At 41.7% G+C, this 14196-nt stretch overlaps 1 protein-coding gene across 2 annotated transcripts in view; it reads left to right on the top strand.

Annotated features, from left to right (window-relative positions):
* The window catches only part of RALGAPA2 (Ral GTPase activating protein catalytic subunit alpha 2), a 280005-nt gene that overhangs the window by 208864 nt on the left and 56945 nt on the right, over positions 1–14196 (top strand). The gene's annotated exons all lie outside the window — the stretch shown is intronic.

A 14196-nucleotide genomic window follows, 5' to 3' on the forward strand; every position in this document is an offset into this window, starting at 1 on the left:
TAAGTATTCTGTAGCTTTGCTTCTACAGCCACAGAAGTGAAGCTGACGGACTAATAACTAAAGGACTGTTCACATGGAGGAATAACAAAAAAACCAATTAGGCTTGGCAATGGCAATATAGTGTCACTGAAAGCTCACAGTAAGCTAAACTATATTACTGCCAGTTAGCATTGGGGTTGAAGAGACTGTCCTCTCCTACTAAAGTAATGGGCTTATAGAAGCTGCAGTGCTGATCCGCGGATACCTCTATTAAACTGCTTTTATATGGAACAATTCATTCGCATTCCCGCGATCCAGCGAGAATCTTAATGATCATGGTTCAGTGTAAATGCCCGTACAGACTGAGCGACAGATGAGAATTCTTCACGGCACATTCGCTGTTCAATTTCTGCATGCAGATAACAAAATGACGGAGCGTTCAATGTGAACAGGCCCACTTATTAAAGACTGCCTGTTTACTGTGAATGGAGGTGGCCGGACTGATCCCCAGCCAGCTGCACCTCCATTCAGTGACGCTCGTTCCTGTATAAAAGAACAGGAAAGATGATCACTGGGACGGCAAGTTGGACATCGGTGGCCCACCAGATCGTCCCATGTAAAAACACCTTTTAGGCCACTCTCACACTGACACTTTTTACGGTGGCGTCCCAGGCACCACGCTAATCGTGGTACAACACTCCCATTGATTTCCATGGGGCCTCGCATACCTGTCCAGTCCACCGACAAAGCCACTGCTTTATGCATCTCACAGACATCCTTTTGTGTGCACCTAGGTAATGTTCTGTCTATTTGAGTATGTGTCTAGTGAGTGACAGATTTGCGAGGGAACGGGGAGCTAAGCATGAGGCTTTATTCAGATTTCTGCTTGGGGCTTCTGTCCAGGGATCCAGAACAAATAGCACAGCATGCTGCTATTTCTTTTTCTTTTCCCTTCGCATCATAGAAATTAGACAGAACCCACTATAGTCAATGCGTCCTTGCAGATGCTGCTGGCTTCCTCAATTTGACAAATCCCGCTTGCTAATTTTTCATTCTTCTGTTCTATGATGGAGCGAAAGACTGTAAATTTCAAGCAGATATGTGGTCAGAGCCTAAGAGAAGCATCCCTAGAGTCGGTGCCGCATCTCCTTTGAGACCATTAATTTAGTCTACAGGGTTCATAGGATATGAGAGCCCTGCAAAGCCATATAGCCAGGTCAGATTTTCATTGGACTAGCCCTTTTTAATATCCATTGAGCCCCAACTTCACCCGTTACATTTTGAATTTGGCTGATGAGCTATAAATCTTTGCGGACATCTGTTGTAGGTAAACTTGTCTGACTGGTTCCCCTGAAATGGCTGTATCCAGTGCAGGTGCATTTAGTTTGCTGAAAGTAGTGGCCCATGATCTGAAAACAATGAGCCAAGTAATGGGGACTACATATATAAGGTAGCTGATGGCCATCTTCCTCAACTCCCATCTTTAACTTATCTCTATTGAGAGAAACAGACATAAGCTTCTAACAGGTGACTTTACTGATCTAGGGCCACATATGATCACACTGGTAGAAGTCAAACCCATAATGGGATATACGGAGCTCGTGGTCATATGCATTACATTGTTCAGAACGTACACCTAAATGGGTAGATTGTGACACCTAATGCCAGTCTTCCACCATTACTTAGTTAAGCCAATCAGTATATCACTTACCCACCAGAACTTATCTTGTACCTTTTTTAAAATGTCGATCATTTGGCGGTAACTGAACACAGCGGTCATATGACCGTGGTACATTTTATGTGCTTTTCCCACGTCATCGCCTGGCAATGACATGGAATTTGCGACCTGCCAATTGCGGAAAGGCTGCTGGTTGGACGGCTTCCGTTGACTTCAATAGAAGTCATGCGTGCAAAAATGGAGCATGCTGCAATTTTTTTTTTGTTTGTTTTCCCTATGCGGGCGGAAAATTGCAGTTGCTGTCCGCTCTTCTGAGCGGAGATGCAGATGCTCAGTTAGTTTGAATTGGTGCAGAATGTCATGGATCGTCCGCACGGGAGACTGTCGTAGATTCTGCAATTCAAACCCAGTCGCGTGCAGAGGGTTGTTACTTCCTGATCCTTAGAGAAAACCTTTTGGCAGTCCTCTCACTAACATCACCAGCAGGATTACACTGAGAGGTAACGCCTATATGTAGGTAATACAGGATCCACCATTCCCAATAGGTGATAAACTGTGACCGTCTACTGCCTTCCCTCTACTATGACCTCTGCATTCATAGATCATGTCTAGAACAGTCTCTCATAAAAGTCAATGGATCCCCTCCTGTTCATTGTGTGAATGGCCCATGAAGCTGCTGTAAAGCATATTTCTAAATGCTGATAAAAATAGCTCAGGCAGGATAGCCGCCCCTATAGTCATATGTAGAAAACAGAATAAAAAAATGTTCAATCAGAAAAAAAAGCAGATTCGAATAATGGAGAATGTTTCACGATTTGGTTTTAAGTAGTGTAAAACATTTTTGGTGATATAGTCCATTTAATGTGTTATCACTATGGCTCATACTGGATGATGTATCAGGGGCATCTTCCAACTGTCTAATATAATTAGATGCCATCTATTAGATGTTTAAAAGCCACACCCCTTTCCACAAAGCCACACCCCTTTCCACAAAGCCACACCCTTTTTTAAGCCCAGCCCAAAAACAGTGTCTAAATATTTTCTGGTGCATTTTCAACAATAAACCTTCCCCAATATCTCAAGACATGCAGTCATGAAAGAGTTTCTGTATTTGTCACGTTATAGTGGAAGATCAAGTTCCTTTCAAGCATCTTTTCTTTGAGTTGTCAGGTTGCTACAGTGTTACAATGTCCGGATATGACCTCCCAATCAATCCACTTTTCTGCAGGTTTTTAATTGTTATAGAAGAAAAACTAATTATATTTAAAAAGTCATCTTGCTCTTGCCATAGATGTGCCATAAAAATTGTGATCATCCACAGCTGAGGGTTTGCAACAAATGTTTTATCTTTCCTTTTTAGAATGAATGCTACTTTTTAATTTTTCTAAGTAGTTACACAGAATTTAAGAGCGGACTTTTCCTCTGCTCGGCATCTGAGGCAACAAAGACAGACTGACAAAGAGATAAGGTTAAGAGCCTTTTAGTTCTCTATGAGCAGGGATCTAATTAATACTATGCAGAAAAAAATCATGTTTTTTGGTTTGAAACCGTCTTATTAACTCAATTTTCTGGATAGCTCGGGAGAAAAAAAGCACTAAGTGCCTCGGATTCTCTACCTTTTTATTTCGGTACAGATGAAAAAGAGCCCTCAGTGTCTCATTTTCAATAAGATATTTTGTAAGTGACAAAAAAAAAATTCTGTTCTCCTAATTCTCTGTAGCCACTTGTGTTCAGACTGTGGTCTTGGCTATTTAACTATACACCTACCGCATCCCGACTGTTGATTATTATGCTTTATCTACCTGTTATTTCATTAGTAACTTGTAGTGTGGGTTTATGCTGTATGGTGTTGAATATTTAAAATACGTGCAAATAAACTTTCTTCACTTAACGCCCCTTTAGACACCGATTATCGCTCAAAATTCGCTCTTTTGAGCGATAATCGTTGTGTGCATTTACGTGCTCCGAGAACTGCTGTGTTCTCAGAGCGCTCAGACGGTATCTCGCTGAGCACTCCAAGTGGGGGAAAAACAGAAAACAGCTGGAGCTCTGTCTTCTGCATACTCCTGCTGTGTTCACAGAGCGCTCAGCTGGTATACAGCTGAGCTCTCCCAGCAGGGTATGCAGAACACAGCTGGAGCGCTGTCTTCTGTATACTTCTGTGTTCATGGAGCACTCGGCTGGTATACAGATGAGCGCTCTGAGTGGGGTATGCAGAAGACAGCTGGAGCGCTGTCTTCTGCATACTCCTATGTTCTCCAAGCGGGATACCAGATGAAACAATGGTATCAACAGTTTCACGCTGAGAACTCAGCGCGCGGCACTGATGAGGCTTGTTGTTAACGTTGAGCTAGCTGAAAGTTAGCGATGAGCGAATAGTGCACGAACAGTGCACGATGGCTGTGCGTTTAGACACAACGGTTATCGATCAAAAGACGGCTTTAGAGCGAATTTTGAGTGATAATCGTTGTCTAAATGGGGTATTAGCTGGGAAACTAGAGCATTAGAACCATGTAGGTAGTCAGTCAACTGCCTAGATGCGCTGTTTTATGGCACTTTTACACACCGAGAACTGCACGATTCTCGCTTGCCCGAGGGAACAGCTTGTGCAGCCTCTTTAGACAGGTGGATCATCGTTGAGTCATTTAGTTCTCGTTCAGTGTTTCATATTCCTACGTAAAACCCTGATTGGGGAGTGTTTTAAACGGAAGGTTAACTGAACGAGCCAACAATGATTTTTCTGCCAACTGAACGACTAACAAGAATCACACGATTCTCATTCATCATTGGCTCCGATTTAAACTGAACGCTTATAGTTTGCTTTCTTCTAATGATGATGATTCTGTTCAGTCGCATCTGACCTCTGGCCACTTTGTTGATCAACATTCTCTGCGCATTTCTGTGTTTCATCGCTTTTCAGTTCGGTGATTGACATGTTCGTGGTGGCCTTAATTGTATCTAGCCATCTTGTTCTTTGTTGTCCTGATCTTCTCTTCCCACTGACCTTGCCAAGCATCAGTACTGTTTCCAGTGAGTTCCTGCGCATCACGTGGCCAAAAAAAGAGAGCCGCCGTTTGATGATTTTGCCCTCTAGTGATATTTTCGGTTAGCCCCAGTATTCGGCTGTCATTACCAGAAGAGCAGATTTGGCGATTACTTGAATAACCTCTGCTTGTAATAGAAGTATGTTTAAATAAAAATAATATAGACCTTAAAAAGAGCGAGTGGTTTGTTCTTTTCATCAAGAACGTCAGCACTAGAGCAGTGGAGGATTTAAAGAGACAGACCCCTGTTTGAACTCATTATCTGTTATATCATTGTCCTAATCATATTACATTGATTTTCAAGTGCAGAGTGTTTTACATTTGATTTTCTTGTCATTGTTTTCCATGGTTAGTTTTTTTGCATTCATTTCCAGATTGGTGTAATTATTAATATAGATTCAAATGAGGAGAGCTGTTTCAAGTATCTACTTCAGTGCTCTGTAATATGTCATATAGTCTACTGGTTTTCTTGTGTTGGAACAAGCGGCATGTAAATAAATAAATCTCCCATGGCAATAGATCCCATGACAGTAATTAGCATACTCTTAGCATGTAATGCGTTATTTGAGGAAGACCTTTCATAACAAGTTACTTTATTTGTTATGCGATTACTTTGTTTTGAGGACTTATGCACTGCCCTTTGTTAGTTCCATTGGGAACAGAGTTGCAACTAGTCTCTGGAGTAGCAGCTGCTGAGTAGGGGAGTCAAAAAATAACCTAGTCAAATAGCTTAGTTTTAAGGGCAATTTGCACTCTTTGTGCTGATTTTTTTTTAAATGCTAAATGAAGCAACTTTCTGAACAGTCTTCATTGAAAGTTCCCTACCACTCTGATGTTGTAGAACTGTATAACTCCTTCACATAGCTGACTATCTTGATGCAACTGACGTAGATCTAACATCACACTGCTCCTTTCTGTGTCAGCAATTTGCTCTCCCCTTTCTTCTCTCGGTGTTAGAGTTCATACACAGCTGATTAGAATGTTAAGAGGTGGCAAAGCATCCAAGCCTTCAGGAAGGGCAGATCACACAGGCTGTACAGTATCTGAGAGTAGCTAAAGAAGAAAAAACACAACAGACTGCAAGGAGGAAAGCAAAGGAATTTTTGTCATAAGACCAACATAACAAATGCTGGTTTTGGTAGATTTCCCCCATTATATGTTAGATTGAGCAGTGCAGGTAGCAATTTATTATCATGTTGGAACCCCTTTTAGAGTTTGCCCCCTCTTTTCCCCCCTTCAGCTACTGTACCATAAGCTACCATAAGGTTGAAAGCACACCACAACGTGCAATGGTAACTTATTTAGTATTAAGAGGACCCTTTGCATAAGCTTCAAGATTATTGTAGCCATGTACTGAAATTCCATTATGTGGATTCACTGCGATATTCTAACTTGTTGCCTAATACTTCAGTTCATCTTTTAGTGCTTTTTTTTCCTCTCTTCTTGATAGTGATTGATGTTCAACCACTTGTTTTATTGAATCTCATTAAGGTCTGCAAACCTGCATGCCAACTTACAGTAATTAGAGTCCGGATAGCCATTCCATCTGTTCTTCAAGTACTGTTTAATTAATGAACTTTTCAGCATGTTCTATGCCTTGTAAAAAGCTCTTCGTATTCTCAAGATGTTGAATAGGATTTGCATTCCAGCTTTTTGCTCATTGATTACAAAGAAATCTTGCAGTGGCGTTCATTATGGAATCCCAAAACTCACACTTACATATTAATACTTGAAAAGAGTTGCAAAGAGATTAGAGTTTTATTATTCAAATGCTTAATTAGAGTTTTTCTCAAAATTAGGTTTCAAAAGAGGATTTTTTTTAATTAAGCTACTGTATTTTATTATTGTCCTAGTATCACATGGAATAAAAGCCTTGGTCTCTGGCGTCTCTTTCAGACTTGTCAGGGCCGTGTTTTAGGTGTGTAACCTATTAAATGATTACGGTCTTTAGGGAAAAAAATTACTTTTTTTCTTCCTGTTGCTGTTTCATCGTTTGCTTATCCCTGGCTAGTTCATTGGCTATGGGCTTCAGATATATTTCTATATTAAAGATGTTGTCCAACAGGAAAAAAACTGTTCCATTGTGAATTAACTGTAAAATGGTTGGCTTCAGCACTATACTTTAGTGATCATAGGTCCACTGATCGCCTATGAGCCCCGGTCATGGCATCTCCTCTTCTCCTTCTTGGTCTCTACATTGGAAAAAAACCTCCTATCTCTCCTTATTTTGGGGGCTTATTTTCAGGAGGTGGTCTGTTAAGCTTATTTCAATGGCTAAGCCAATCCTCTTCTCTGTCACAGTTGATTTTGGTCATCTTGAGAGTTCTTTCGAACCATCTCGAACAGTAAGGACCCTTTTACAATTATCCTTCAGATTCTTGATAGCGCTTCAACTGTGAACGATAAGAAGTCTGCTTATCGTCCGTCACTCAGTTTTTAGGCAGTCCTAAAACTCAAACCATGATCAGCCCATTCGTCTATGAATGACTGCCTGTTTATTGTGAATGCAGGTGAAAAGCTGGGAGTGATCTACCTGCCTGCTCCGCCTCCATTCGCTGACCAATCATCGCACCTTTGTGAAAGCGCCGAAGCTGTAGTCTCTGGGAGCACTGTCGGGCCCCCATCCTTCACTCCTCCATCTCTTTCGCTAAGCTTGACTGTTTCTATGTCTGTAGACGTAACCTAACAGCAGTCACCAAATGGTTATTTATAAGGAAAATAGAAATTAGTTGAAATTGAATGAAATATACTTTTGAGTATAATTCTGCATGTAATCTCTAGATCGGATTCAAGTCTGGAACTGGATGGTAAAAATCTAAATACTGTGTAGTATACACTCACTGATTCTTAACTCCCCCCCCCCCCCCCCTTCACCATTACCTTTTACTCCTTATGTATGTTTTTTTTCTTAATTGTCAATTTATATGATGGTTTGTCATCCTGGCATCATTATAAACAATCAGTCAGTCACTATTGTGGTCATTTTACATGTTGTTGGGCTGTGATGTCAGTAGGGAGCTATAGTGACTGAAGAGACGGGTAGCATCGGAGTGGAGAGGAATCTAGAAAGTGAGGGTATTACAGGGTGTAGTATTTTGACCATTATTAAATATTAGTATTATTGGAGTAATCACTGAAATTTAGGTGATACTCAACGAGTATTGTAGGCTTATCAATCAGGTGCACTTACTTATTCAAAGCATCGGAGAAGAAATCAGGGAGAAACACTCAAGTGATGTTTCCAAGCTCTTGTAAACCACTTAGTTATTGCATAGTTGATATAGCAAAATTTCTAGCACTTGTCAGTAGTTGATCACAAACTTCCTCACCCCATCAGCATCCAATCAAAATACAACAAGAATTTCATAGTGGATCATAGCAAATTTACATGTCGTGCACATGTATCTATAGCTGTGTAAGCATAGAAATTTTTTTTATACATAATGTGTTGAAAAAGACACTCTATGCATAAGCAAAGAATAATGCCAAAGCATCTAGAGGCAGGATTATAAATAGAAGGACACTTAAGGCCTCATGCCCACGGTTATGGCGGACTCTGCTAGCGGAATATCGCAGCGGAGTCCACCACGGCGCCCCCAAAACCCCCATACTCTCCTCCTGGATCCACCGCGATATTTCCATCCCGGTGCAGTACAGCACAGGACGCACCGGCAGTGCGAAATGACGCGGTGGACGGGGACGTGTATTCACGTGATACTTCCACTGTGCTACAGCGGAAGTATGGCGTGACCGCCGGCTTCTATTGACTACAATGGAAGCCGGCCGCATGTATTCCCACGGCAATTAGAGCATGCCGCGGTTTCTTTAACACTGCGGAATTCCGCAGTGTGAACATTGAACTATTAGGTTCAATGGAACCTAATAGCTGCGGTATGACGCCGTGTAAAACGCTGCAGAAATCCGTCCGTGGGCATTAGCCCTTAAGAAGAATTCATTATTCTAAATTGTACATTTCTGCCTTTTTATGAGAGTCTAAACTGGCTAAAGGCATTATGTACTTTTAAAACTTTATTCTTGAGTTACTTTCACACTATCAAAACTAGCTGTCGCCTTCACTATAGCTCAAGACTATCCAACCGTGTCTACGTTTTGATAAAATGTATCTTAAATGGGGTTTTTTTCCTGATTGTACCATGGGTTGCTTATTCCAAAGTCAAGAAACATGCTAGTATATTAGTGATCTGTTCTTCATACAGGAATACCTCGATGCATTAGTTCAGGGGCACTGTGTATTAAGGCATACTTTTACTTTCCCCCTCTGTGGCCTTAGCTATGCAGCTATTGCCAGTAATATTTCTTGTCATTAGAGGCCATTAAATGCAATGCTATTTTGTGTTATCTTAAGCTACAGAATAAAATCTAGGAGGGATAGAGAAGTGCCTTTCATCTTATCCCCCCGTGATTCCTGAGAGCCTTCCTAATAATTACATCATCTTATTGTAAGAGGATCAAATAAAACAAACAGAAAAATTACAGTCCAATATAAAAAGAATGCATTTTTCTATAAAGTAGAATGTGGCTCTAGTGATATGCAAAATCGGGATCAATAAGGGAATGTAGGAATCTGAAGCATTTTCTAGCTAGTTGATCTTAAAAGCAATTGCAATGTTAGTCTGCCTGGCTCATCCAGGAGTACATTTACTGATTCTGGCATAACCCAATACACCGGGGTATGATACGGTATTGAGCACTGAGAATAGAAGCCTAACTTTTTTACTGTCTCATAAAACATAATGCATAGTATTAAATAACCAGAAAAAAAGATCCGTCCAGAAGGCAGATATAAATAAGTTCACATAAATGCAAAATGATGACCCAGGGTCACCTACCAGAACAGCACAGATGGAGTCAGTAAACACTCCCAGATCCTGTGTGATGCAATCCGTTTTATCCATCTGATTAGATTCGTTGTCCAGTTGATGGACAACATGCCCACTTTAGTGCCCCCAATCCCCGTGCTTAAATAAAAAAAAGCACTTATCCATTTCCTACCATCCGTCAAGTGAACACTGCAGCATCACCGCTCGTTTTCCTGGCATCATCAGTCAGTTCCTGAGCGCCATTGATCCCAGGAGTTCAGGAACCTGATTGGCTGCAGCAGTCACCTGGTTTGCTCTGACATCGTCTGTCACAACAAACACCAGGACCACAGCTAGGCTGCAGCGCTGGATTGCGGCAACAGGGAACTGTGAACTACTGCTCATCTTCTTATTTTAGCACAGGGGGCACTAAAGAGGCCAGTTACCGAACAACCTCTTTAATGAAAAGTTAGCATAAATTGTAAGACTTGGGGAAAGAAACATGTATACTTTCAAAATGTCCTCCTCTTATAGAGCTGCCTCCTGGACTGCATCTGTATCAACTTATTTATATCTTCCTCCTGGACTGTGAATGTTGTTCTTATGATTTAATACTGTGCTACATTACTTGTTAAAGTTGTTGTTTGTTTGGACTCCTTCTCGGCAATGATAATTCTTTGACAAGTGCAGTTGCTTTGTTGCAAACTTCTTATTATGACCTGTCCATCCGTGCGTGAGTTGGTTTGGGAGTGACTTACAGGCTCCGCTCCTGATCACATGATGATGATGTCATCAAAGGTCCTTCATCTCCAGTGAGGGAGTACATGCTCCGCCTCTGATTACATGATGGTGACATCATCACAGGTCCTGTACGCACACTGTTGCTGTCTGACAGGTGGTCATTAGTATTCCATAGCAACTGAGGCTGCAGGGGGTTTGTAGTCTGCCTGTTATCTGCACAAGAATGCAGGACCTTTTAATGATGTCACCATCATGTGATCAGGGGTGGAGCATGTAAGTCATTCACTTGGGATGCCTGTTAGTTATGTGATCAGTGGCGGAGCATGATGGTGACTTCATCACAGGTGCTTCAACTCCACTGCTGTGCTGCTTCTGATCCCTGTTGTATGGGATGAACAATGTATGTAGCAGAGCTGTGTGTGTGTGACGTGCATGTAGAATAGCTGTGTGGTGCATACCATAAAATATCCTAATAATGACTAGTTGTGTTGTAATTGGCAGCGTATGAGATATGTGTACTGTAGACTGTATTGCCCAAGGTGCTGAGGCATACAGAATAAGTAGCTGTGCAGCACCATTGTCCATTGCTTCATTAGTTAGAACCCAACTTTTGGATATTCATGTGGCCACAGAAATGGACCCATGCTTCTTCTGTGAACCATGTTATGTCCAACAGTTCCTTATGTTGGCCTAAATTACGCTGGAACTACTCCTCACACTTCACTATTGCAGGTGGCGGCAGTTCCTGAACAACTGTGACACGGAAGGGTTTCAACTTTGATTGCTTTTACGTGTCTCTGACTTTTTGCCAAGGAGTTACCAATTTTTGTAATAAACAACGAAGAGACTTTTGTGGGGATTGAAACAAATGCACCCTCACATCCTGGTCTGTGCCCGCTGACCTCTTTGACTGCTCTCCCTGGTGTGCATCCAACAAAGATCCCATCGTTTCCCTTTTGTTTGCTAGTACCCAAATGGTTGCCTCGTTGGGCATAATATGACCTTGAAAATTGGATTGACATTCAACAAACGAACCTGTCACCAAGTACAAGCGTGCCAGAAACCCACAGTCTTTATCGAATACTCTAAGAAACCCATACACTCAGCACTGAGAAAACCTTGCATGAGACTTGGCCTCAATTATCAAAACGGTCTAACAGTAAGACTCTCCTTTCTTGTGGCCCGTAGTAACCAATCGGGGTTCAGCTTTTATTTCTTAATCCTGGTAAAATACAAGCTGAGCTCTGATTGCTTGCTGTGAGCAACAAAGGCAGTCATCTACAGTAAGACTTCACCGCTACTTTCCCTAAAAATGCGATCTGCATGCCAACAGTTGGTGGGAAACAGGACATGCGTCACTGATGAGCACAAGACTCCCGAAAAGGAGTACAGTTCTACACTAAGGCTTGTGCTTGCCATAGCCAGAAGCTGGTCTACATATTTTCATGACAACTACAGTAACATCAAGGTTTATTAGACAACTCTGCTGGGGTTTTGACTTTTTTTTAACCTTTTTTAGATGGCCTCTGTCATCGCCTATTGGCTCTATAAGCTGTTATTAGGCTGAAAAATGAGGTGAAGGAGGGTCGGGGCCTGCGTTTTATACTCACCAGGTCCTCCGTTACAGCACTGGGCCCCTGAGTAATCAGTGCATGCACACAACGGGACCCTGTGCTATCTCCAGAAGATGAACGATGGAGCTGCATACCTACCTCCTTCTGAAAGGAGTCACACTGTGTGCGTTGGTTGATTTCTTAGGGGCACGGCTCTAGAATGGGAGACTCTGTTAATAGATATTTTTAAGTTTCCTGGACTTCCATTCCTCCACTTCTGAGCCGCATAACATAGTTTATGGGGGCCTAAAGGTGCTGACAGATTGCCTTTAAGGAATTGTTCTTTAAAACAAGGTCCTGAAATATTCTTAAAGAGAAGGTAGCACATTATTTTTATTTAATTTTCATTCTTTTGACTAATACGTTATACTGAAACATTGTAGCGTCTGTTCTTATTTTCTGATTGTACGTTTTTATATGATGTTGCCAGAGGCCGCCTCCTCTTTACTTCGATAGGAGATTGTTGTAATCTTGCTTTGTGATCACTGTACAGAGAGGAGGAGGAGGTGAGCTGTCCCTGTCATCTACTGTCATTCTCCAGTCATTCTCCAGTTTTATAAGGCTGTATTCCCACACGGCATTAGAATTATGCCTTTATTGTAATTCCAGGGAATTTCTACTATGTTTTTGGTGTGCGTGTAAATTGCACATAAAAGTACTGACTGAAAGCCTCATGTGTTACTGTGCAAAATGTTGTGGCCTTAGTATAAACATTTGTGAGGGCTCGGTGGCCAGCGTTAAAACTAAAATATTTCTGGTTTTTATGATATTTGAAACTTTTTGTTTTAAAATAATATAAAAAAAAATAAATAAAAAAAGTTTTTACACTAAAAAACATGAAACACTATTTTCATTGGATGATGATGGACTCCCTCTCAGAGCACGTTTAGAACCATATCTTCTATTTTATATCCCATTGGGAAAATCTACGAAAACTGCCATCTTTATTGTAAAGGTATATTATTGATCTTGGTATCTCCAACAAGAATGTGGCTCTGCACCCCCAGAGTTGTGTATGAACACATTGGAGGGCCGCGCTGAAGGAAGCCGCTTGTGTTGGATACATAATTGTTCTTAAATGTCTTTTATTGTTTGTTTACATAGATGAAGGGAAATGTGTTCGGCCAAGTGTGGCTGTACAAGGGGTTAAATAGCCGGTATAATGTTACTTTACCATCTTGTTTACATTGAGGTGGAAATCATGTCCTTTTGACACGTCTTGTTTCCATAAAAAGGGAAATTTCCACCAATTGCCATCAAGATGAAAGCGGCAGCCATGCAAATGTTCTCCTCTTGCTGAGCGCGCCTTTTGATGTGTTAATGTGCGCACTGATTCTGCTCCTTTTTAGAAAGGGCGCTCATTGTTTTGCCGCAGAGAAGTGCCTTCAAATGAACCCATTTTGCTACCTCCGCAAATAGGCCCCTTGAACATGGGATAATATTATTGGTGTTTAACAGGCTGGGCTGCTCGGCTTTTGATGTATAGTGGGCACGTTTTGCTTAGTAAAGGACATTCTGCAGGTGGTGTTTTCATACACAATGCAGAATGGACAGAGGGGATTATGTATTCTCTACGCAGGCCAGTAAGTATGGAAGTTTATGATGTGCCATGTCACGCTCATTAGAACTATACTCTATGTAATTTGGCCATCTGAACCATTTTTGTCATCTTCAATGAGATTTCTTAGGCAATAATATTGATGACCTATTGTTAAGGGATCCAAATCCCAAAACCCCCATTGGTCAAGTGAATGGTGGCATTGCATTGTTTATGAGGCATTGAGCAGTGCCCGTGCCCGGCCACCCACTTGAATGGGAGGGAGCAGCAGTGAGCTGTAATACCAGGTACAGACAAGAAAATAATGTACCATGCTGTGCCTGGCAAACAATGAAGGGGACATGGTGCTCGCTAGGTCTTCGTGGTCCCTTCAGTCATTGTTTACGAGGCATTGAGCAGTACCCGGCCACTTGAATGGGACGGAGCTGCAGTAAGCTGTAATACCAGGTACAGACAAGAAAAAAATGTACCACACTGTGCCTGGCAAACAGTGAAGGGGACATGGTGTTCGCTAGGTCGCCGTGGTCCCTTCCGTCTGCTCACCCATAGGGAGTGCCAAGACTTCAAACTTTACCGATCTGATATTGATTGTCTAGGCTGAGAATCGGTCATCAATGTTATAATTCTAGAAAATACCTTTCAAAGGGGTATTCCAGAAACTAAGGCCGGTTTCACACGGGCGATCGCATTATTGTCGCAAGAAAATCGCGGAAATATCGCAATTTTGCTCATCAGATGTCAAAAACAGTGCTGCCGCTTGCGA

Source organism: Eleutherodactylus coqui, chromosome 3, assembly GCF_035609145.1.
Source record: "Eleutherodactylus coqui strain aEleCoq1 chromosome 3, aEleCoq1.hap1, whole genome shotgun sequence".
Lineage (NCBI taxonomy): Eukaryota > Metazoa > Chordata > Amphibia > Anura > Eleutherodactylidae > Eleutherodactylus > Eleutherodactylus coqui.